The 23,887-nt window shown below is 36.7% G+C and overlaps 2 pseudogenes; both read right to left on the bottom strand.

Moving 5' to 3' along the window:
- Positions 1–2,441: 2,441 nt before the first annotated feature.
- LOC116146208 lies at positions 2,442–11,937 on the bottom strand (annotated as a pseudogene).
- Positions 11,938–19,575: 7,638 nt separating this feature from the next.
- On the bottom strand, positions 19,576–23,722 carry LOC116146207 (annotated as a pseudogene).
- Between the last annotated feature and the right edge of the window lie 165 nt (positions 23,723–23,887).

Raw genomic sequence — 23,887 nt, 5'->3', positions numbered from 1 at the left:
TTAAGTTATTAATACAATTTCTAATTACCAATCACAATTAATGTTAAAATTGATGAAAGAAAAAAAAATTCAAAAGGATCGTAAATTCACGAAAGCATTATAGATATGATATGATATGTTTTTTGGTTTTTTAATTTTTTTTTCTAAATTTAATGGCAAAAGAAATTGATATAAACATAAACATAAACATAAAATTAATATCCCTAAATTATATTCTTCAATTTCATTTCTTCATCTACACTCCTTCGAAATCTTCTAATCTCCGATCTAGATTGTAGTCCGCTCTGCCTCCGAGTCGCAGGTCATGTGGTCCCTCTTCGCCCATTCAACCTTCATCTCCTCTTCGCAATGGCTCCCCTAGTTTGTGATGGGTTTTGTTGTGGCAGATGATGTTTTATGGTGGCTTAGTGGTGGTTTGTCCGATGCTGGGTTGATATGGGGTGGATTGCAGTTACGATGGGTAGGGTTTCCTGGCTAGATCGCAAAGGTGTGTTTGCTAAATTTCAAACCTGCATAGACTAATATGTAATTTCTCAAGGATATATCTGTTAAGTTTCATGCTGACAACAACGATTCGACCGACAAGTCGAATCGTCCAACCAAGGGACTAGCCCATTGACCGAGTGAATGCCCAGTCCGGATATAAAAACACAACATAGTACTAGGCGTAGACTCTCATTAAGGAAAAAAAATCTCATTAATTATGTGTAAATTACGATTTAGCCTACATGATGATGTTAGTAAGAGTCATTTTACAAGCTTGTCAAGACTTTCAATCATAAACAGAATTAGAAAGGAAATTACGAAGATGTGAATAACACAAGTATTATATAACAAAGATTAAAGTATCAAGTTATCGTTTAAGGTCGACATATTTCATATTTTATAATTCTAATTAAAAAGCTCAGATGTCCTCTTTCATTTGTCCATAGAGTCTTTGATGCAGTATCTGCACATGTATTTAGTCAATTCTTAGAGCGTTTCATGCATGTACGCTAATTTGGCTTATCTTGATTGACCAAATATACATATAAATTTTGCACAGAAGTTCTTTTCGACTTGAATTTTCTAACAAAACCTCCATTCAATAGTTTGAGATATGTGCTTATGAACCAAACCTGATATGATATGAACACATTTGAATCTTATAATAATGATAAACAATTAACAGTAATAACAGAAAAGCTAGCCAACACAACCTGTTAATAATCAAGAATATCTACTACAATCCTTTCCTACATTAACGAATTCTCCCAATTTCCAAGTATTTAACAATCAAATTAAGGAAATAAAGGAGTTAATGAAGAGACTCATAGTACAAGAGTGAGCAGAGATAGATCAGTTAGCTGATCAAACACATGAACAAGAGTCAAAGAAGGGAGAGATACTATTGGTTTTCACAGTAACATAACATTTGATATGGACATAATGTAATTGGGGGCCAGCTAAGTTGTCTTTTTAACACCAAAACTTCTATCAGAAGTAATATGAGCCTTGTACTATGTGACTCTGAGAATCTTGATTTTATTTAGTTTTATGTCAAGGTCCTCAAGGACTGTAAGATTCTTCAAAGACTTTTATTCGGTGACTTGGACTGATCCACGCTACTACAAAAACTTTTTTTCAGTTTTTGAACCTTCATTATAACCCCTATCAAGAAAGGATCTCTTGACGGATTCTTAACCATTCAAAACTATTAAAAATTTAGCCAAATTTTAACCAAATTCTTAATAGTTTTTGAATTGTCAAGATTTGGTTTTATTTTTCGAATTTTAACCAAATTCTTGACAATCTTAAAATTGTCAAGATTTTTTTTGTTATTATTATTAATATTTTTTTTTATAATTAGTTTATTTTTCCGATTATTACCAATTAAATTATGGAATAGTGCAACGAAATTATTCATAATATTTATCCTTCCAACAACAATTATCACAATTCAATAATAAATTTAAACATCCAACAATTTGTCAATTAATTTATTGAATGGTACATATAATATTGTTGCTCTTATTATACAAAATTGAAAGTTTCAAAATATTGCAAAAACAACTGTAAAAGATAAAAAGTATATAAATTCTAGACCTGGCAATCACCCACCTGTACCCGTACCCAACGGGCAAGTAAAGGTAACACATAAGTCAACTCGCATAAATTTGACCCGTACCCGGCCCGCCGGTGACATTTGCAGGTAGACCGGGTAATACCCGTGGGTACCTGCAAACCCGCAATTTGAAATAAAAAAAAAAAATTTAAATGTTCTAAAAAGTAAAAACTAAAGAAAACAAAACCAAAACCCTAATCTAAGTGAAAACTTATCATTGATAAAAGACAAAAAACGCAGCTCCACTCCTCTCACAACAGCTCCACTCCCTCACTCTCTCACTCTCACAGCAGCTACACTCCCTCACTCTCTCATGGCAATAGAAACAGCACATCAGTCAACTCTCTTCTCTCACGGCAGCAGCAGCACGGCAACAGCACGACGACAACTGCAGGTCTCTTCTCTCACGCAGCAGCAAGTCAACAGCACTCATCTCAGTTAGCTCTCTTCTCTCACGGCAACAGCAGATTCTATTTTTGTTGGCATAACGACCGAGTTTATCGATGCCATCGAATCTTTGAGGGAATTGAACAAAACTAACCCTCTTTCCAACCTGTGGATCCATCAGGAAACACATTGCTTCTCTCACAGCCTTGCTGTTGTTTACATAATGGTCACAGTCCAAGTTCAGCAGGAATGGTGCATTTGTCAGCACCCCGGAGACACGAACCTGGAAAGAAATTACAAAGAATCAGAACAGGTTTATATTACATTATGCAAGACTGAAAAACCTAACAAAAACTGGGAATACAAATTATTCTGATTTTACAACAGTTTTTAAAATCGTAATTGAAAATTGTTTCCGAAAACATTTCAACTCATATGAACCAGTCACACCACTATAATATTACTGTTCTTTAGAAAAACGAGAAATTGTATTTAGCTTCTATATCAAACAAGAAATACAGTGAGCTATTTTCCACGGGTGACCCGCGAGTGATAAGTTTTCACTTAGAATGCCAACAGAAATATGGAAAATACAGAAAATGTCATTTTCCACAGGTGACCTGTACCTGCACGGGCGGGTACGGATCATGTATATATCAACCCGTCAAGAAATTTTACCCATGAATCCGTACCCGTTTCACCCACGACCCGTTGCTACCCGATCCATACCCATCCAACCCGCCCTTTTGCCAAGTCTAATAAATTCAGTATACATACAGAGACTTGCTCAATAATGCCTATTGTACACCCTCACCAGAAACATCTCTACTAATATTTAAGCTCTCAACCTGCAAAAGAACTTAAATATTTAGGAAACCTTGGGTCAAAAAGAAATCTACAAAACGATATAATATCACTCAGGCAAATTGTAAAGGACCTTCTTAGTTATTTTATCAACTTCATCAATATACACGATCCCTTGTTGAGCTACTTAAACATTGAATTCAGATGCATACATGCCAAATTAGAAAATCACTAGCAAATGAGGTCACCAATAACTAAGAGGTCAAATAGAAGCAAAAAGAATGAGAAATCACACACAAAGTTTAAATATGGTCGCTAGCGTTATAAAGTCAAAGTTGATTGACTAAATAAAGCACTTATTTCACAAAGAAAGCATATTGCCAAATCTACATTTAAACAATGCAACCACGTCTTGGTTGTGCAATTACTATGAGGACGATAAAAGCAAGGTGAACTTACTTTAAACTTGAGGATGTTCTTCGGGAAACCAGTAACTAACTCACGGTTTGTGTGCATCTTTACCCCATTCCAGCTGGAATAGGAAACCATGATTATTGAAACACCTTTAATAATCAAATCAGAATAAGCAGGCATGTGGATGCTCAGCAATTCATGCAAGTCAATCACAGTGTTGTTCTCATTGATGCCATTGGTTGTCCCACCATCACCCACAAAGTGCTTAGTGCAGGCTGCAACCTTGTCCCTATCAAAAATTTGAAATTAACCAAAGGATACAAAGAAAGAACACAAGCTAACAAGTGAAAAACACCACATAGTATAGACATTTCAGCCGACGAAAACTTTCCTTTTCTAGATAAAAACTTTAAGAGTGATAAGATACTATACTATCTATGATAACCAACAAAGCAAATAAAAAATGCACCGTTAGATGATTGAGAGAGATGACAAAAGCACTAAATTTCACCATATCAGAGTCTTGGGATGTATACCATTTAAAAATTATGTTAATTGGAAAACCTCAACGGAATAAGAAATGTAAAAGCTCGATTTGGCAAGCTTATTTATATAAATTTAACCCATCAAAATACTAACGCCAAGGCAAGAATGAGATATGCGAATAATAAGTATAAAATGTCAAAAAACCCAACAGCAAGTATTATCCTATAAAGTATTTGTTTGACTTTGATGGGGTTCTTACTTTCCACCCACATATGGAAGTCCTTTTCGAGAATCAGAAGGTATATCTCCTTGTAATCCAAGTATAATCTCTGTCATTGCTTGCACAACTTTGTGATCCTCGTTGTAGCTTTCATAACACCGACCCCATCTTGGATCTCTACAAATCTATGAAAAAGAAGTGACATAAATTACACAGTCCATACATCCAACTTAATAATACAGTGATGAAATCATCTGATTTTAATCAACTGATGTGTAGCATATCTTTTACCGCAATGCAAGGCGCAAAAACATAAGGAATCCATGTAGCTCTAGTCTCAGCAGCAGTTGCAGCCTTAATATTCTTCACCAAATCAGGATCCCTGCATTTCAAGGGAGCTTCCAGTCAGATTTTCTTCGGCGAGAGAGTTAAGACGTACATAGCGTTGTTATACCAGAGGTCGCCAAGTGCTGCCAGACAGCTTTTAAGGTAGTTACTAGTTTCCAGCCTAGATACTCTTAAACTCATTGAATAAACCGGAGATGAACAGTGTTGCTACAGAGAGATATGAAGCATAAAAGTCACCGCATCCAGGATCACAAAGGCATTCTAAACCTAATAGACAACTGCGACAGAACCAAACTAAGAGTCTATTAAGAGAAGAAACTTCTGTGAAGGATGAGGGAGTCTCGGCCAGTGTAACGCTTACCAGAACTAATGCAGATAAAAGTTTAGCTAGAGAGAGGCATAGAGAGAGAAATGAAAATTTTATTTCTGAGGGATCTACCTTCCAAGAGAAGGGAAGACTCCTTTTATGGTGAAGGAGGGGTGCTTACATTTGTTACACATATTACATCGAGATAAGAAATAACAAAATCTAAAGCGACACATGGAAGGCCAGGATGTGGCTGACAAAACAGTAAAACATGCGTTACAAACAAAATAAAAGTTACAAATGAAGGGTCAATATGTTGCCGACATAATAGTGATGCCACATGTGATAATCTTGTGAGTGCTGAGGTCATTTAGCTGGCGTCATCTGAATAGGATTCTATTCGATTCGGGCCTTCTTCTGAGTCCATCGGGTTATGGGTGTACTCGAGAGTCTTCCACCAATTTGGATTAAGGGAATATGGATTCTGAGAGTCTTGAAACTGTCTGTGAGAGACCTAGAATTGGAGATACTCTGGAAATCTTCCAAACACAAACCACCCTTCCTACTTCCCACATTATTTTTACCTTTGAAAGAACCCCATATGAACTAACTGACCTTACCCATATTGGCACAACCAAAGCATATGTCAACCACCCATTCTCCTTACACTCCAATTGGTCATTCCACCTTACCCAACTTAAACACTTCCAAACCTACATGTGTCATCTCAACAAATACATTCTCCCCTCCTTATGGCCCAGACATGATCCAGACTCGCCACCCTAAAATTCCCTTACACATGATTATTGCCAAACCCTCCTTCAGGCTGTAACCCAACATGCAGAAACTAGAGGAGCTTCTTCCTCTAGGCCCAGGCCCAAATTCAAAGACACAGTCCCTGTTCAACAATATACCTAACTCATTACCCATAGTCCACCCCAAACTCTGTACCCCTTAGAGTATAGCGCTAACTTTGCCGTTACCATTCCAGAAATACAGATCGATGACCTTGATCTTGACAAGGTTCTCAACAGTCTAGAGTATCTCCAATTCCAGGTCTCTCACGGACAGTTCCAAGACTTTCAAAATCCATATTCCCCTAATCCAAATTGGTGGAAGACTCTCGGGTACACCCATAACCCGGTGGACTCAGAAGAAAACCCAGATCAAATAGAATCCTCTTCAGATGACGCCAGCTAAATGAACTCAGCACTCACAAGATTATCACATGTGGCATCACTATTTTGTCGGCAACATCTTGACCCTTCATTTGTAACTTTTATTTTGTTTGCAACGCGTGTTTTATTGTTTTGTCGGCCACATCCTGGCCTTTCATGTGTCGCTTTAGATTTTGTTCTTTCTTATCTCGATGTAATATGTGTAACAAATGTAAGCACCCCTCATTCACTATAAAAGGAGGCTTCCCTTCTCTTGGAAGGTAGATCCCTCAGAAATAAAATTTTCACTTCTCTCTCAATGTCTCTCTCTAGCTAAACTTTTATCTGCATTAGTTCTAGTAAGCATTACACTGGCCGAGACTCCCTCATCCTTCACAGAAGTTTCTTCTCTTAATAGACTCTCAGTTCGACTTAGCCGTGGTTGTCTATTAGGTTTAGAATACCTTTGTGATCCTGGATGCAGTGACTTTTATGCTTCATATCTCTCTGTAGCAACTGTTCATCTCTGGTTTATTCGACGACTTTAAGAGTATCTAGGCTGAAAACCAATAACTGCCTTAAAAGCTGTCTGGCAGCATTTGGCGACCTCTAATATAACAACGCCATGTACGTCTTAACTCTCTTGCCGCATATATGGTATCAAAGCCATATGCCATAAAACCTATGAATAATTGTAGGTAAAGTTTGTATACTACTTTACATTGCAGAACGATGGATTGATTCATATTATATCAGAAAATTCTTGTCAACCAGATTGTGTGTCTAAGGTAGCTGGTATTTAAGATGGTCTTTTGTGCCGCACCAGCCTACCTGGAGACTTTTCTGATATTTTTATGACTCATTTCTCAGTGTAGACATTATAGTATCTTACTTTCTTATGCCCATGCCACAGTGTAATATGGTCCAGTAATCTTTGCTCTATGAATTGCTCCTCTATATTTATCTCGCCAGTGTATTGTCTTTATCAGAATTAATGTAGTCTCTTTATCATGAGTAACAAGCTTCCAAGACCTGTGTTTTCACGAACACCTTCTTTCTCCTCTCCTAGAAACTTCTGTTCATCTTCTAGCTCTTCAACCGCCTTCCTTCGTATTGATCTTAAAGATAAAGTCAAATCCCTTTATGAACTCTCATATATCCCTAAAGGTGATTCCACTCTATTGGATAATCTTCCTATACACCCCCCCCCCCAACCAATTATCACACAAAATAATATGTATACAGTTCCCGGTTTGATCAGCATGGTATTCCTACTACCATGTCCAAACAATTTTTCCCATTTTATTTTCCTCCACAGTTAGTACAACAATGGCTTCATGAGAACTATACACATCTCTACTTTGGTGCTGTTTGCCTAGCTCTCACCTTTCATGGCCGCAAGGGACTCCCAACCTCTGCTTACCTTGCTCTCCTAGATACCAGATTCCCCACATATATCAGTGCCTGTATTGGCAGCATGGAAACCACACTTAATGCTGGCACTGTAATGGTTACCTTTTATCCTAATTTCAACATGCTCTTGAAGGACCATGCCCTGTTGGAAGCTCTTAAAGTCCAAGTTCAAGTCGCTGGTGAAATTCCCAAAACCAGTGAATTCATGGCCACCCTTCATTACCAATTGGTTCACCGAGTTCATAATCATGCTTTTGATCTTGCTTCACCCCAGGATCCAAATTTGGTTGATAAGGCTTTATTTCTCAAAGTTGATAGCCCATGTGCTCCTAGTTGCACATATGTTCCCCAGCAAATCCCTCGCCCAAAGCTACTAACTTTGATGCCTGAAAAATAGCTTATAGCCTATGAGACCCCCATCCTACTACGAAAAAGAATCAACCCATATAAACAACTACATGTACTTTCAGGACTCTTCCTAATGGTACTGTTGAAACCCGCTATGAAAGGGAAACTCCTCCGCAAGATACGCCCTCTTGTTTTCCTTCCAGCTTCCCATCAACACTCCTCTTCATATCTCTCCGCCGCCCCAATGAGAGTATGATGATGTCCCTGTCAATTATTTTGACAGTAAGGGTGCTCCTGTTTATGCCTTCTCAGATCCTACTACTGATCACAAATATTGGGATCTCTGTGATAGTGATGCCTGTTACCAAGATACTGAGTTTGATTCTCCCTCCAAAAAGAGATTTCCAGTAGGAGAGTGGGTGAAACCATTCAAGGAATGTGCAAAATAGATAGTCTGAGAAACTGGTTGGTGTGTGATAGGGAACATAAGGTTGCAGGTAGGCCTCCATGTAGTGGATGGGGAATTCTATGGCAATGATGTACTGGTATAGGAGGCACCATAACAAGTATAGTAGAGGTGTGGAAATGATAGTGTCCTCAGTGATTTGGAATAGTGTAAGAAAGGGTATTCATGGTGATAATGTAAACCACCAAGGGTCTGTAAGCCTGTAGAATGGATTGTTTGGATTTGGTATTGGCGAATAAGGGTAGGAAGCTGTTTTTTGAGAGTGCCAGACTCGAGGAGGGTTGGTACTTCAAGAGGTTAGTCCGAGAAGGGGTCCATTGTACTGATAATAGGAATGGATGGTAAGTGGAGAATGGGCCGAATGGGCTAGATATGAAAATGTTGCTTGGCTTTTTTGGGTTGGGAGAGTAAATCGGCAAGGGTGTTGTGTTTGCCCTTGATGTGTTTAACCTCAAACTAGTAATGGGAAAACCACTAAGCCCAGCAAAGTCATTGACTGTCAGGAATTTCCTTTTGTTTAAATTCAAGCATGCGGGGGAATGCTTACATGTCCATTTCGACAAGAAACTGATGGCTGACCAGATGGAATTCAAACTTTTCAATGCCATGACGAACAACAAGGATCTCTTTATAAGTGGAATGGTAGTGTTCTTCACTCGGCTTGAAATGTCCGCTCTTATAGCCACAAATCTTTCTGATTCCATCAATTTCTTCTAAGAGAATGGCTGACCAGTGAGAATCACTAGCATCAGTTTGAAGAATTCTTTTGCCATTGGAAGGAATCTGTAAGAGAGGGAGCTTGGTGGCTACTTCTTTTAATTTTGTAACAGCATTAGTCTGTGAAAGGCCCCACGGAGGTGAATTCTTTTTAAGCATGGCTTGGAGAGGTTGTACCAATGGGGATAATTTCTTGATGAAGGGAGCCATATAATTGATGATGCCAAGAAACTGTTGGACCTCTTTAAGAGAGAGGTGTGAAGCGGGAAACTTGAGCAATTCTTGGCCGATATGAGGTTGGAGCTGATATTGGCCATTGGCTATGTGCATGCCAATGAAGTCAATTTTTGTGGTATTGAGAACCATTTTCTTTTCAGAGATTATGACTCCGTATTTCTTTAAGAGGGAGTAAAACTGATGTAAAAGGGCTAGATGACTAGAGTGGTCTAGAGAGTAAAGTAGAATATCATCGATGTAGACCAAGGCCTGTTTTAAGATAGGTTGGAAAATACGAATCATAGCCTTTTGAAATATGGACGGAGCTGTTTTGAGTCCAAATGGAAGGACAGTCCAATAGTAGTGGAGGTTCGGAATGCAAAACCCTATTTTTTTCTCGGTCCATAGAGTTGAGGCCAAGTTGCCAAAATCTAGCCTTAAAATCAAACTTAGAAAAGACTCGAGCATTGGTTGGATAACCAAACAAAAAGTCTTTGCGAGGGAGAGGAAACTTAATATCTGCAAAAAACCAATTTAATGGTTTATAATTGATGACGAGACGAAGTTTTCCTCAGACTTGTTTTGCTTGTTTATTCACATAGAAGGCTTGACAAGCCCAGGGAGATTGGGTTGGTTCAATCAATCCTTCTTTTTCAAGTTGGGCTGATTCGTCTTGGGCCAAGGCTAAATGTTCAGGGTTCATGCCAGGATGAGTGGCTTTGGTAGGATTGATATCCTCATTCTTTTTAAAGGGAAGATTGACAAAGAAGTCAGGATTTAGCCATAAAAGGTTGGAACATTTGGTGAGGAAGTCAATGTAGGATTGGGCTGCACATTCAGTAACCAATTGTTTGGTTACATCAATATCAGGAACAGATGTGGAAACTGTGGTGAAATGGTTATGGGACTGTTTGTAGGGTTGGAAGTAGGATTTGTGTTTCAGTCCCTGGGGGGTAAAGGTGAATTTGGCCTTGAGAAGTTGATTGAGGAGATCCCATCCAACAACCATATCTTTTTTAGGATGATGGGAACCAAGGCATTCATGGGTAAGGATGAGATTAGGGAAAATTTGTATGTGGATAGGTTTACCGATAAGGTTAGTAGAGAAGTGTTCTCCATTGGCAATAGTAAACCATTGAACATGAGGGCGCCAGAATGTTGTAGGAAATACATTTGGATTCAAGATTGTCGAGGTAGCTCCAGTGTCAAAGAAGGCCATAACCTTGATGGGTCGGTCATACTTGGAGTAGAGGTATAAAGTAAGCTTGACCACTGGAACCTGAAAAGAGAGATTCATAGGAAAATAGTTGTACTGGAGAGTACTACTGCTAGAGTAGTCATCAAAGGAAAAGGAAGAAACATCTTCCATTGTTGGGATAGTCAAAAGATCAACAGGAAAAACAGTGGTAAGTGTTTGTTCTTCTGTTTCAGAATACAAAGATTCTAAATCATGGTCTACAAGAGCGGGATCCATGGTGATCAACTGATGAGCAGACTGTTTGTTTTTTGGAAAAATTTTGGCAAAATGGCCAAGCTACTTACAAAAGAAGCATCGACGACCTTTGGCAGAGCCCTTTGTCTTTTTCTAAAAGTAAGATCCCTTTTTTTTGCGAAAGCGGGACTTGGATTTCTTTCTAAAGGGTTGATCGTGTGATTTGAAGGGCTTGAACTTTTTGAATCGCTTGAAATGCTTTTTCTTTTTGGTAGGACAATGACAAATGGGATCATTGTGAAAGCATTTGAGAAGTAAGTCGGGCCGTTGGCATGATTTCTCAATTTTGCAGTCGGTTTGGTGAAACTGGTTCATGAAGTTCCATTTGTTGCAAAGCCCAAGAAGGGCTTTTTCAATAAGTTGCTCAAGATGTCCAAAAGTAACAGTGGCCAATGTGAGGCCATACTATAATCCCATCATCATTGTGTTCAACACATATACATTTACACATCACATCACATCACCTAACCTCAACATACCCATTAAAAATTTGCTCAATACAGATAAAGATACTTGCTTGGTAGGTCCAAGGCCAACAATGTGAGGAAAAATAGTAGCATCATAAACGTTGTTGTGGCCATGAACGACATCAATGCCATAGATCATTGGGATCCTCGAACGACTAGCCAAAGACCTTTTTTGAAAATCGTTAACCATATTGACCCAATCTTTCAGCACTCGCCTGAGGAAGCGGCGTACTCCCGCCACCACTCAACACACTCCCTACGCAAAACAAAGATTACCCATTTCTATAAACCATGAAAACTTAATAAAAGTACTTAAAAAAAAAAAAAACAAACTTCTTTCCAAAGAGCTCAAGCTATCAATGAAGTTTACTAACCAATGGAGTAATCCTTCATTGTCTCAGCAATGGCAACAGTCCGATTAGTCTGAACCATCTAACCAATCTTCTCTTCCAGTGTCATTCTACTCATCAAGTCTTTAACCCGAGCAGCCGCCGGCTGCTTCGCGTCCTTGTATTTCACATACTTCGAACTCACGGAGTTTATTAAGAACAAAAGCAATAAGACGCATAACGAAAGCCAAGAAAAAAGCATGGTGAATGAGGCACTAGAAGGGAGATGAGGAAGTAGGTATTTGAGGTGAAAATGAGAGTGAAATGAGGAGGGAGAAGTGAAGAGTGGTATGTTAAAAAAGGTGTACTAGAGAACCGGGTGGTTGCTTTTTTTCCTGTGTTTTGAAAGAGAAGTGTAGAGTGGAGGGTAAATGGTGGAATGGAATGATTTAGAAGTTTTTGTTACAGTGGCTCCGTGCATTTAGAGAGAGTTTTAGGATGTAATAGAGATAGACACCATTTATTCCTACAACATTTATTTCTAGCCGAAACTGATAATTCTTTAGTTAATTTCGACCCTAATTTTACGATTATTGGTAAAATTGTGACCACCGCCAAAGGGAGTGTCCCATTTGAAATAGTGTTGAAGGAGGAGACGGTGAATTGGGGGTAGAAGAAGAAGAGGGGAAGTGGGGCGGAAAACTTTTGACTTTTAGTTTTTAACTTTTGATGGGTAAGAAACTTTTGACTTTTAGGCTCTGTTTGGTTCGGTTTGTAAAAAACTATCAGTGCTTTTCTCAATAAAGGGTACAGTAAAAATTGCGTTTGGTTTAGATATCCATCAAAAGATTCTCAATATTACTCAGTATTTTTTTGACCGTTTGTACATTTGTGGATTTTTCGCTATTATTTCTCCCAACAACAACTGACATCTTCTTTTTATTTACTGCACACACCCGTGACTTCCTCTTGCTCAATCTATCAACCAAGCACAAAACACACTGAAATAACTTTTCCTCCTTCTCGCCCAACTGCTACTGAGCTTTTCATTTCCTTCTTCTCTTTATTTACTCCACTATTCTCCACCAAAGCAGAGCTGTGAATCCCTTCCCCTCTCTCGGTCCATCAACCAAGCACAAAGCACCCATTTTTCTTCTTCTCCTTCTTCACTGAAAATTTCAAATCATACAACAAAATTTCAGACTCAACCCAAACCCATAGAACACTTTCTCCATCTTGCCGTCAAGAATTGTTGCTGCGTTTCTAGTTCCTTTCAGATCTAGATACAACTCAGCTTATATCTCCCATTTTGTCGTCAACACCTCAGATTCGACATTTGGACCTAATTGAAAATCTTTCTGTTCTTCTTCTCAGGTTAGTGATCTCTTTGTTTTTTTACCGCAGTTTCCCATCTCTGTCTCTCTTTCCAATCAGTAATAGTTTTTATAAGTTGACCAGTTCATATCTCCCATTTGATGGGAACTTGACACCTTACCAGTTTTTTGAATTTTTGCCATTAAAGAATTAATTAACTAAGGCAATGAAGAGTACTTTTTGCTTGAACTAATTACTTTATAGCTAGGGTGAAAATTAATTAGGATGCAGTGGGGGTAGGGGTCGGACTTTGCTATGTGTGTGTAAGCCTATGGAATATATTTAGATTATTTTTGTAATTTTTTATATTAATGAATATCTCAGTAATTCAAAAATGATATGTGCAGTTCTTGAAGTATCCTTTAATTAATATATACAATAGTAAATTTTACTATCTGTCCTTAGAGAAAGTATTACCTCACAATGTCCATTATGGTCATTAGCACTTTGTTTAAATCTTCAGATTTTGCCATTCACAACTAAAGTTATTGGGTATGTACCGGATCTTTTAATGGCTAAATTTATCCTTGAAGTGGAGACTTTTCTATGTAGAATGACTGCATTTAGCATTTTAGGGCCCATTGTTGAGTTGAAAATATCTTTTAATGCCTGCTCTGTAAACCCCACGTTATTATTCCGATGCCTTAAGGTATGAAATTTACCTTTTCATGTAATTTTCTTTTTTTGAATGGAAGGGTAAAATGGTCAATTCACATGTATTTCAAGATGTGGCCATTATAAAGTGTAAAGGATGATGTCATTGAAGAGAAATGAGGGTAGAATGGTTATAAAGTTGATTGATAAGGTTAAATGGCATAAACGGTAACCAAGGGTATAATGGTCTTTTCATACAAAACCATATGATTTAAGTGTCTTTTGGTGAATTGCTATCACGGTCCAAATAACAAGCTTTCAGATAAGAATCCCCATCCCATATACGTTTTTCAGCAGCCCATAAAACGATCAACTCTGCGGCTTCCGTGGTTGTGAATTCAACTATGGCATATGCCCTTGAACCTTGTTTTTGCCCAACTTCTACTACGTCATAGACTGTTCCTTTACCGGTATATCCCTCCACAAATTTCTTCACTGCTTTTGCACGCTTAATTGAAGCAAACCCAAACAACTTGATTGTCTTAGCCATTTCGTCAAAACTATTTCAACTGCAGTTCCATATCCAGCACAAAAGTTAGTACTCTAACAGAGTTATTTCAGGCATATATATTACTTAAGAACAATGTTGAACACAAAATGAACTTTTTGAAGCCATATCTTGTCAGTTACTTCATTATAAGCCAAAAAAGTCTAAGGAACTACGTGTCATTCACTTCATATCCACATTTATGTATATACTAATCATTGGTAAACGCCTAAAACCTTTGTCAATTTGAGCTAATTAAGATGTAGAAAATAGAATATAATTTCTTGTCTGTAGGTACTATCTAAAACAACATGATAAAACCATTCATAAGTTTCATATAAACAGTTCTCCAAAGCAAGTCATCAGTAACCACCCATACAAAAAGGAACTAACAGACTGATTTAACAAGGTAGAGAAATGAACAAGACTCATAAGAACTCTTAATAAAAAAAAAGGCATCAAATTCACTGCAACATATAAACTAGCTTATACATTCCACAAAGTAATTATCTGTAAAGCAGAGGAATTAATGAAAGAAAGAGATAGAATTTAAGAAGAAATTTACTTACAAGTGCTTGCAGAAATATCAATAAACAATGAACACTCTCTCGCTCTGTGAGAATCAAATGGTGATCAAGTGAGAATCAAATGGTGATCAAGTAAGGTATTATATAGAACAAAAGAGGAACACTATTACTAACTAAAGGCATATATGTATTTCCTTGTCTAACAAGAGTGACCTGAAACTGAAAGTAGAAGGAAATTTTCCTTTTGGATGGCATGCTTTTGCTGACATGGGCATATTGCATATGACATTTGGGTCCCACTGGGTCTCAAACTCCCATGTGACTGACACGTTTCAACATCTTATTGGCTAATAAGAGTCATTTCCTAGGAAGTTGTTAATGTAATTACAAGTCGATGGGAGTGTAGCAACAGTATGTTTGTAAGGTTCTTCAAAGTCTTCATTGATTGACTTGCACTGATCAGATGTAAACGACTCCATAGTAGGACTAGAGAGCCTCACTTGCTTTTTTTTGAAGATTATTGGGATTTGGGTAGCTGATGAAATCAATCAAGTTCTGGAATGTTCTAAAGCACAAAAGATTCGAACCTCGTATAGAATGTGGAAAAAAATGCATGAGTGAATGATTAACTACGCGGTTTTGAATACTTTAAACGAAAGTGAAAGAAACAGAGAAGTTTATTGAAGAAACTAAATGTATATGGAAAAGAGAGTTGAGGCATTGACTGGTTGAAAAAGCGACAAATGAGGTTACGAGGATAATTCTAAGAAGAGGATAAAAGTGATAAGTTTTGGATGTGATATCTTCCGCGTCCCCATGCCATAGAAGAAAAGAAGAGTAGTGGAAAAGTGGATTGGATTTGGATGTGTGTTTCTCAGTTACTCCCAAAGGACCCATCATCATAACGTCTTATGGATTAACTGTCTCTTCCAAAATTAAATGCTATTTCTCTTGGGATATTGTGGCTTTTACGTAAAATTGTATGTCTTAAACAAAAAACAAAAAACTATTTAATAAATAATGAGTATGAGAGTCTATATCCGAATCAATTCAAGATTAACTTCTCAAGAATCTATGGCATCAAAACCAACTCCTTCAGAAGATAACTTTGGGCTGAAAGCTATGGGAGCCATGGAGGAAGGAGAAGGAGATGGCGTATTTGGCTCTGGTGCATAAGTGAACCTGGACCTTTCTCTGAATTGCCTGCATACTTTTCTCCAAGTTATTTTATAAGTAGCATTTTCTTGAAAATCAATTTGGGTGCAGTGTATTGGTGGCTTGACAAGTACCGGACCAAGAAAACCTCTACCGTAGGTGATTTGTGTCTAATTTTGTAACTTGTCGCCTGAACCAATGTTTTCTTCAGACAAAATAAACAGTAAAACATATTAGTTTGTAATAAATGATTTGCATAAAATATTATTTTATTTATATTTGTAGTAGAAAAATGAGTATTCTTGATCTAATTGATTTTTGAATTATATGTTAATATTTTTAATATTCAAATAATTTTTTTATTTGTAGTTGTTAATTTATTGAAATTTCCCCTAATTATTTTAATGTTATGCGCACATGAAAGTTTCATGGGCGCCCGTCATTCTATATTCTAAAGTAGGAAGAATTTAGATGAGCTGAACAAAACGTAACAACCAAAAATAATAATAAAAAACCTAAATTATTTATTTATTTTCTAGAAAAGTATAAGTGATTTATTAGGTTTTGTAGAGTGTTTAATAGATCCCAANTCGCAATCGCGATGATGAACTACTGCTCTGGTGAATATTGCAATGAAGCGTGATCATCTTTCTTTAGTGTGATTGTAGTTGTGCTGCCCTGTGAAATCAGTTCATGTTTGTTTTGGAAAAAAAAAAACTAATTAACCCGAAAAATGTCTTCTAGTTCAAGACCTTTATTCTGTATTGACAATTGGTACACAACTTTCCCAGCCAATGGGATTGTTGATATGGTATATGCATTTTCTTGTGGAATAAAAGACAAGCCTTCTCTTCCCTCATGCTATGTTATTTCATTATTTTCAGCTCTTTAGTACTTTGTCATTTTTGGCAACAAGCGTTGAAGCTCTTCCAAGTTTTTGCTTTAGGCTTGATATCTATTCCAACAAGAACAGGACTTGCAATTCCAACAGCCACTAGGCTAGTTAATGAAAGATTAACGATAGTCAATTTGTATTTTCAAAAAATATATGTTTTTAAGCGCGGAAAAAATTTGAGGGAGATGGTTATACCGTGTCATCGTATAACCATCAAATAATTTTAGAACTCATTAATCATGATAGTGAATCGATAAATGAAACAAAAAATTCATATGGTATGATATTAATAATTACTAATTAGATGAAAATATAAATGATACAATATGATCATCGTATTTATGTTTTTTTTTATAAATTGTTTAAACTTTAATATCATATCATAATAAAGTTTCTTATGTATCGTATTTTATTAATATGTGATTTACAAAATCTAGTCCTCTCATTATTGTTGGCGATATACTTATAATTAAATTACAGAAAAATCAAAATTTTCCGATATTTTTCTATAATTCTAATATAGAATAATTTAATTTACATCTTCAAGGTGTTTGCGGAATCTCAAATAAGTTATTTTAAGCTTTTCCCATAAGTTATTTTTGAGCTTAATTAAAGTACTATAACTTTTAAAAATACTGGTATTTTATTTTATTTTATAAATTTGACTTGATATATTGTTATATATTAAAGCCGTATTTGGTAAATTAATATTAGAAAAATGCTTTCGGATTATCTTATAACTATAAACCATAATATAGTTTTAGATTCAAATGATCTTAGATCTCCTAATAAATTAATTGTAAAGTAATACTACACTTACAAAAAAATCTTACAAAAACATGAAAAAAGAATGAATAAAATAGTATTATTGTTAATTATACATCCATAATTATCATGTCAAAGTATGTTTATTAATCTAGAGCTGATCTCCATGAAGAGATATAGCCCCTTGTAACATAACTGTAAATGACTTTAATTTACCTTCATTTTATGTATATTAATAATAATATAGATAATGTATGCCTGAAAATACTGGGCGTCTTGCATGTCACAAGCCATCAACCAGTGCTTATTTGCACTGTCAAATTTAGTCTTAACCATGGAAAGAAAGTTCTTCTCATTCATCTTCTTGCTTTCTGGTAAGAACAACTAATTTTAATCTCATTTTGAAGAGTATTATCCATGAGCACGTTCCTGAAAATTTGAAAAAGGTGGTGCAAAGCAAACACATGGAAGATGGCGTTCCTCATCTAGCGAATCATTCAAAGGCGTATGCATCAGCAGGAAACATCAATGTGAAAAAGCATGCATATCTGAGGGTTTCTCTAAGGGAAAATGTGCAAGGGGTTCAAAAGACACTGCATGTGGAGATTATCCACCGTATAACACACCACCCTCATTTGGAGATTTCCCTACAAAACAAAGTTAATCACAACCGAAGGTGTAGATGAAGAATCAGCAATGTTTGGTTTAGAGGGCAGAGATCAGCCTGCGAAATCTCCAGAGTGGTCGCCTCATCATCATCATCATCATCATCATCATGTGCGTTACAATGCTCCTGCCCACCCCAGAAGGGGTATATTAGAAGCTCAGAGTGAAATGGTTAATTACAAACTTCCTCCTCCATATAAATAAGATGACTAGCTAGCTAGTTTTGTAACTGATGAATCAAAATCAATAATACTAGCTACTATTTTTTTCTTTGACTGTGGCTTGTTCAAACTTATATCCTTCTGCAAGTAATTTCTATTTAGCCATATTAATCGATCTTGCATACTACAACTTAATTATGTTTATGTGATCATCGTTAACGAATGTCACTACAAAATTTGGCAGTTTATAATCACTTTGTAGTGAATTTCAATCACAATGTATTGTAATATATATAGAAGCTGAGAAAAGAGTATGGTGAAAGTTGAAATGTAAGAGAATTGATTATAAAAGTGCTATAAGGAATGGGACGTGGTAATGGTGGTGGAGGTGGAGATGATGTGTTGGGATATTGCTTCTTATTGTTTATGTAAAATTGTATGTCTTTAAAGAAACCCTTCCCAACATTAACTCAATCAAGATTATGTAAGTAACTGAGATGGATTAGTTAGTGATAAAGTAGAACACATAAACAAGAGTCAAAGAAGGGAGAGATACTATTGGTTTCACAGTAACTAATATTGACATGGACATGGACATGGGCCAGCTAGGTTTTCTTTTTAACACCAAAACTTCTGTCAGAAGTAATAGAGCTTTGTACTAGTGTGAGAATCTTGATTTATTGTTTTTGTCATACCTAAGATTCTTCAAGACTTTTATTTATTGACTTGGGCTGATCCAGTGTGACAGTCTCCATAGTTTCACACATTAGAGAATACAAATGACAATAGGAATCAATGAGAGGAAATAATTAATTCTTAGATATAAAATCTTTTATTTTACCAACTTTTGTCTTCAAAGCCATCCTCCTCCATTTATAGTCAATAGAATTTAATATTTTAAACAAATCTATAAAAAAAAAAAAAAAAACAAATCCAGGAGATCACACAACAAATCGGTCGTTATTTTATTACAGGAATGAATACAGGTTTCAGTACTGATCAAAATACACTTTGAAAATTACCTATATTACAACAACACACTTCCACCATAGAGTAAGGAATAAAGTCGCTATACACAAGCAGCTTAATTGTATAGGAACAAGCATATGCAGATACTTAGGTACTGAACACCATTCAAATCGCTCCACCAACTAAAAGCTCAAGCCATTACTGAAATGGCGCACTAGCGATGAAAAATAATGTCCATCACTTGCTCTTAGTCGCTCATTTTCTTTTTCTTCTTGATTTCAATGAGTGTGTCATGAATACACCATGGAAAGCTGAGGAAATGTACACGCGTAATTCTTTTTGATGCAATGACCCCATAACTGTGATGGTATGTGACATAATACCATGCTGAAGCCTTGCATATACATCATTAACATCCGAATTACTAGAACCTGACTCACTTGCCTTGTTGAACCAGGCCTGGTCCTTTCTTATTGACCTTGTGGCAGAAGTAATTGCATCCAGATCCCTTCTTATGAAAACATTTTGCCATTTTAATGATGTATCCACTGACTATTTCAGCCTCAGTTTCGATTCCATAATGCTTCACTCAGGTTACTCAAACTACTATCATACTCGCATTTGCAATAGAGAGCTTCTTGACATATTTCTTGAAAACCATTTACTCATATCGGAATCAAAAGACCTCATTGCTACTTCCTTAGTGAAGGCTTTGATAGTTGCTGGAGGTGGTGCAATGCCTTTACTTCGATACAGCCTTCCCATTACACGCTCTGATTGATAGGTCATATGGTCAGGCTTATCCATGAAGTTGGATATTTCTTGACAACGTAGTTCACCTGGTATTTCGGCTGCCACACAGTTTTCTGAAAATCCACGGCAATGGAGGATAGTTGGGCGAGCTGAAGACAACTGCTACTCCTTGCCTTCTTTGGTTCTTTATCTGCAAAGACAACATGGGCATTACTGATTATGCCCAACGTGTCATTGACATAAAGTCACCGAAGTACTCTCAACATCCTGCAACATAACAATATATTGTTAAGGCAAAGGAAAAGACCACAACAGATTACAGCATTGATCAAACACCACATGTATTATTAAAGTTCTAATCTGATGCCTACTGAAATAGAATTCAAGGTCAAACTCAGAAATGTTTCTTAGGAGTATCCTAATTACCCATCATGCACTCTATGAAGCTATTGAGCTACACATCCAGCATTAACAGATTTAGGAATTATATACTAGTTCATTTGTTATAGAACACTTTATGAGAAAATGTCAAGACAGCAGCCAAGAGAAACTAAGTGTACACAATGTGCTTGCTAGAAACAGAGAAAATTTAATCTAACAAATCAATGGTGAGGACAAGATGATATTGTTTCGATGCAATTTCATATGAAAATTACAGGGCAGAACTGCAATGACAGAAAAAATATTTGAATATCATAGGACTTATTGTTTGTGATGTCTATCTAATTGTAGTGTACTTGGGGAAATTAAAATCAAATAAAACAACTAGAAGTAAGAGTTGAATCAAGAATGTGACTAAATAAATCTTAACATGGCTAAAAGATTGATCAATACCTCAATCATAACATCACGATGCAAAACCTTAGGTGGTCCTGGGTTATAATCCATTGGTTGAAACTGACAAGGAGGAATGAGATCATTATCCAACATACAAAATAATTGTCTCCGTCAAGATCACTCCCTGAACATTCATCGGATGGGGCCTAATCAATAATGAAACTAGTGTCAGTTTCTAAATTGATAATCAGGATAATGATGGTATATCCATTAAAAAAAAAGGTTGTAAAATAGAATTCGGATAACAGGTATATGATTTAAGAATTTCTGAGCTTGCACTGTACAAATTTATGAACTCACCGAGAGAGAAAGAGAACGAACAAATATTAGTAAATACATGCATACAAAATGTATTTCATGTAATCTAGGATTCAACACTATACTAAACATAAAGAATCTATATGCCTTAAAATTATCCAAGCATTTCAGTTTCAGAAAATCTAACATGAAATATAAGACTTTTTGAAAAACGGGCTTTACCTTTTTCCTTTCGCTGGGAAAACACACAATCAACCATATGGTGCAAAGGTGGCAAGTCCACTGCTTTAAAACACGCATATCTCTGGATGAAGACATGGATTTTTAGCAACCACCACCTTTCCCTTACAAACACTACGTTGACCTGATTCATTTCCACGAGACTGGGGGGAGAACTATCAGAAAATTGACTATATCTGGAGTGAGATATTGCACAAAGACCTGTCCATATCTAACGGCCTGTCTCATCCAGAGTTCCCATCATAGCCGTCCTTTGGGAAGAAATATCCTTGCTTTAGTTCGCAAGTCCTGCAGACTTAACGCTCGGAATGTCTGTAGCATCAGTGAGAGAAACGGTCTGCATCTGGCCTGTAATCACACTTAAGCATTTCCTTGAGAACATTTGTACTCTCCCCTGAAGACATCAATCCAAGTGCCTCAAGTGCCCTTGAAGGGTCTGTCAAAATAGCATCTAATTGAGCTATGGTCTCTCTGCTTCCTTTCAAAAACATCATCGTTAATACCAAGAGTCGACAAGAGTGTGATCAATTGACGATTTAGAAAATAAGACTGATATTTGCTATTTTCCAAAATATCTAGACTGGTGCTGTTGATTCGTATTTTAACATACTGTGTCTTAATGAAACTTCACTGGAGAATTTGATCAATAGCTACAACACCTTTGAACCCACCATATCGAATTTGGAATGCAGATGGAGTATAGCTTGTGAAACCACATTTTTTAGCCACTTCTTGTGCAAATTGGGAAGATATTTTCCCGATCCCATCAGAGAAGACATATTTAATTCCATTCTTTTGACTTCTACATCAGGAATTTATTTGATGTCCTTCCTATCAACATGCACAGCTACCCTGGATGCACTCAAAGACTGACCAAGTCTGGCTGCATATTTTGCCACATTTTTATCTCATGAAAATCACCCAAGTCTCTCTAATATCTGCTGCAGTAAGCCCAGGTCTAGATGCAAACATCCAAAAGTATTCTCTCTTACTGACTATTTGAGAAAGCAAGAGTTTCAAACTTCTTGTCTCCGATGACTATGCCATTTCGGAGAGTTGACAATATCCTTTGTATATTCCAGTACGCCTTTCTTCTGATTTTCTAGGAGATAAAACTGTTGAAAACAATTTATCCATACTCATCAACGAAAGAAACACGAAGAAAATTATCAATGTCGTAGGATAACTACGTAAGACCAATTGGAGAGACTGATTTCTGGACCACAAAAGTATATTTTAGTGGGGTTACCAAAACCTTGTGCACGTAACTAACCCATCATCCAAGGCAATAGCAGGCGATCAAGGAGTGGCTGAGACTTAGCATAGTTTCCATATTGATCTTTGAGCAACTTACAGGGTCTAGCAGCATTCTCTTAGATTAAACAGCTTTTCCAAAGCATGTTCTATGAATGCTATATCTATTCTGCTTGGATCAACGAAGCGAAAGAACTTCACATCAAGTGCTGGCCCAGGAATACAACCGTGCTGAATCAAGGAATTGATTTTGAACAAGATCCTAAATGGCAAGTCAATACCTTGAGGTGGACTACGTTGGGACAAGATCAGAATGCAGGAGAAGTAAAGCCTCTGGATGAACTTCCCTGAACTTTCCTTGTAGAAAAAGAAATCTTTCAGAACTTTTGGAAAATGGCCCCTGCCGGAAGCCAAACAAACATAGCAGATGATTGTCCAATGCAGGAGGATGGAGTAAAATCAATTGTCCGGTCCAGTGGATATCTCTTATAAATAAGAGGAGCACAATAACTATTAAAAAAAAAAAGACAAGGAAATTAGTTTATTAATTAAAAGAAAGACATTGCTAATTTGAAGTAAAGAAAACAAGTTGACATATAACATCCAAAAGAAGCAAAGAAATAGATACATGTTGCAACAATTTTTTACGTTAATTGTACCAGATGACATTTAATTAAAGTAACTATCAGAAAATAAGTAGAGTTTATTTAGAAGAAAGCCATTTCAGGAAGTCTCACAAGGTTTATCAGATGCTATAGCAAATAATCATAATAATAAGTTTTGATAGCAAACCTGGATGACAAAAACTTCACAGATTGATCGCGTGGGCGTTTTAGTCAATCTGCCAAATTGTCTCGTAAGAAACCTCGACCTTATAATCCTCAGATAATATGATAGCAAGAAGCTAAAGTTTCTGAGATCCGAGTCAAATTTCACAGAAACATTTTCCTGGACCAGAGCACAGAAAACTTCTCCTCTGATATCTGGCAGCCAAAGTTCAACCTTGCATTGTCAATCTGTGCTGAGGGTGTGTCGCTTTTGGTGAATTGCATCACGGTCCAAATAACAAGCTTTCAGATAAGAATCCCCATCCCATATACGTTTTTCAGTAGCCCATAAAACGATCAACTTGCGGCTTCCGTGGTTGTGAATTCAACTATGGCATATGCCCTTGAACCCTGTTTTTGCCCAACTTCTACTACGTCATAGACTGTTCC

Source organism: Pistacia vera, unplaced genomic scaffold (assembly GCF_008641045.1).
Source record: "Pistacia vera cultivar Batoury unplaced genomic scaffold, PisVer_v2 Contig474, whole genome shotgun sequence".
Taxonomy (NCBI): domain Eukaryota; kingdom Viridiplantae; phylum Streptophyta; class Magnoliopsida; order Sapindales; family Anacardiaceae; genus Pistacia; species Pistacia vera.
This window is presented reverse-complemented; position numbering and strand designations above follow the sequence as displayed.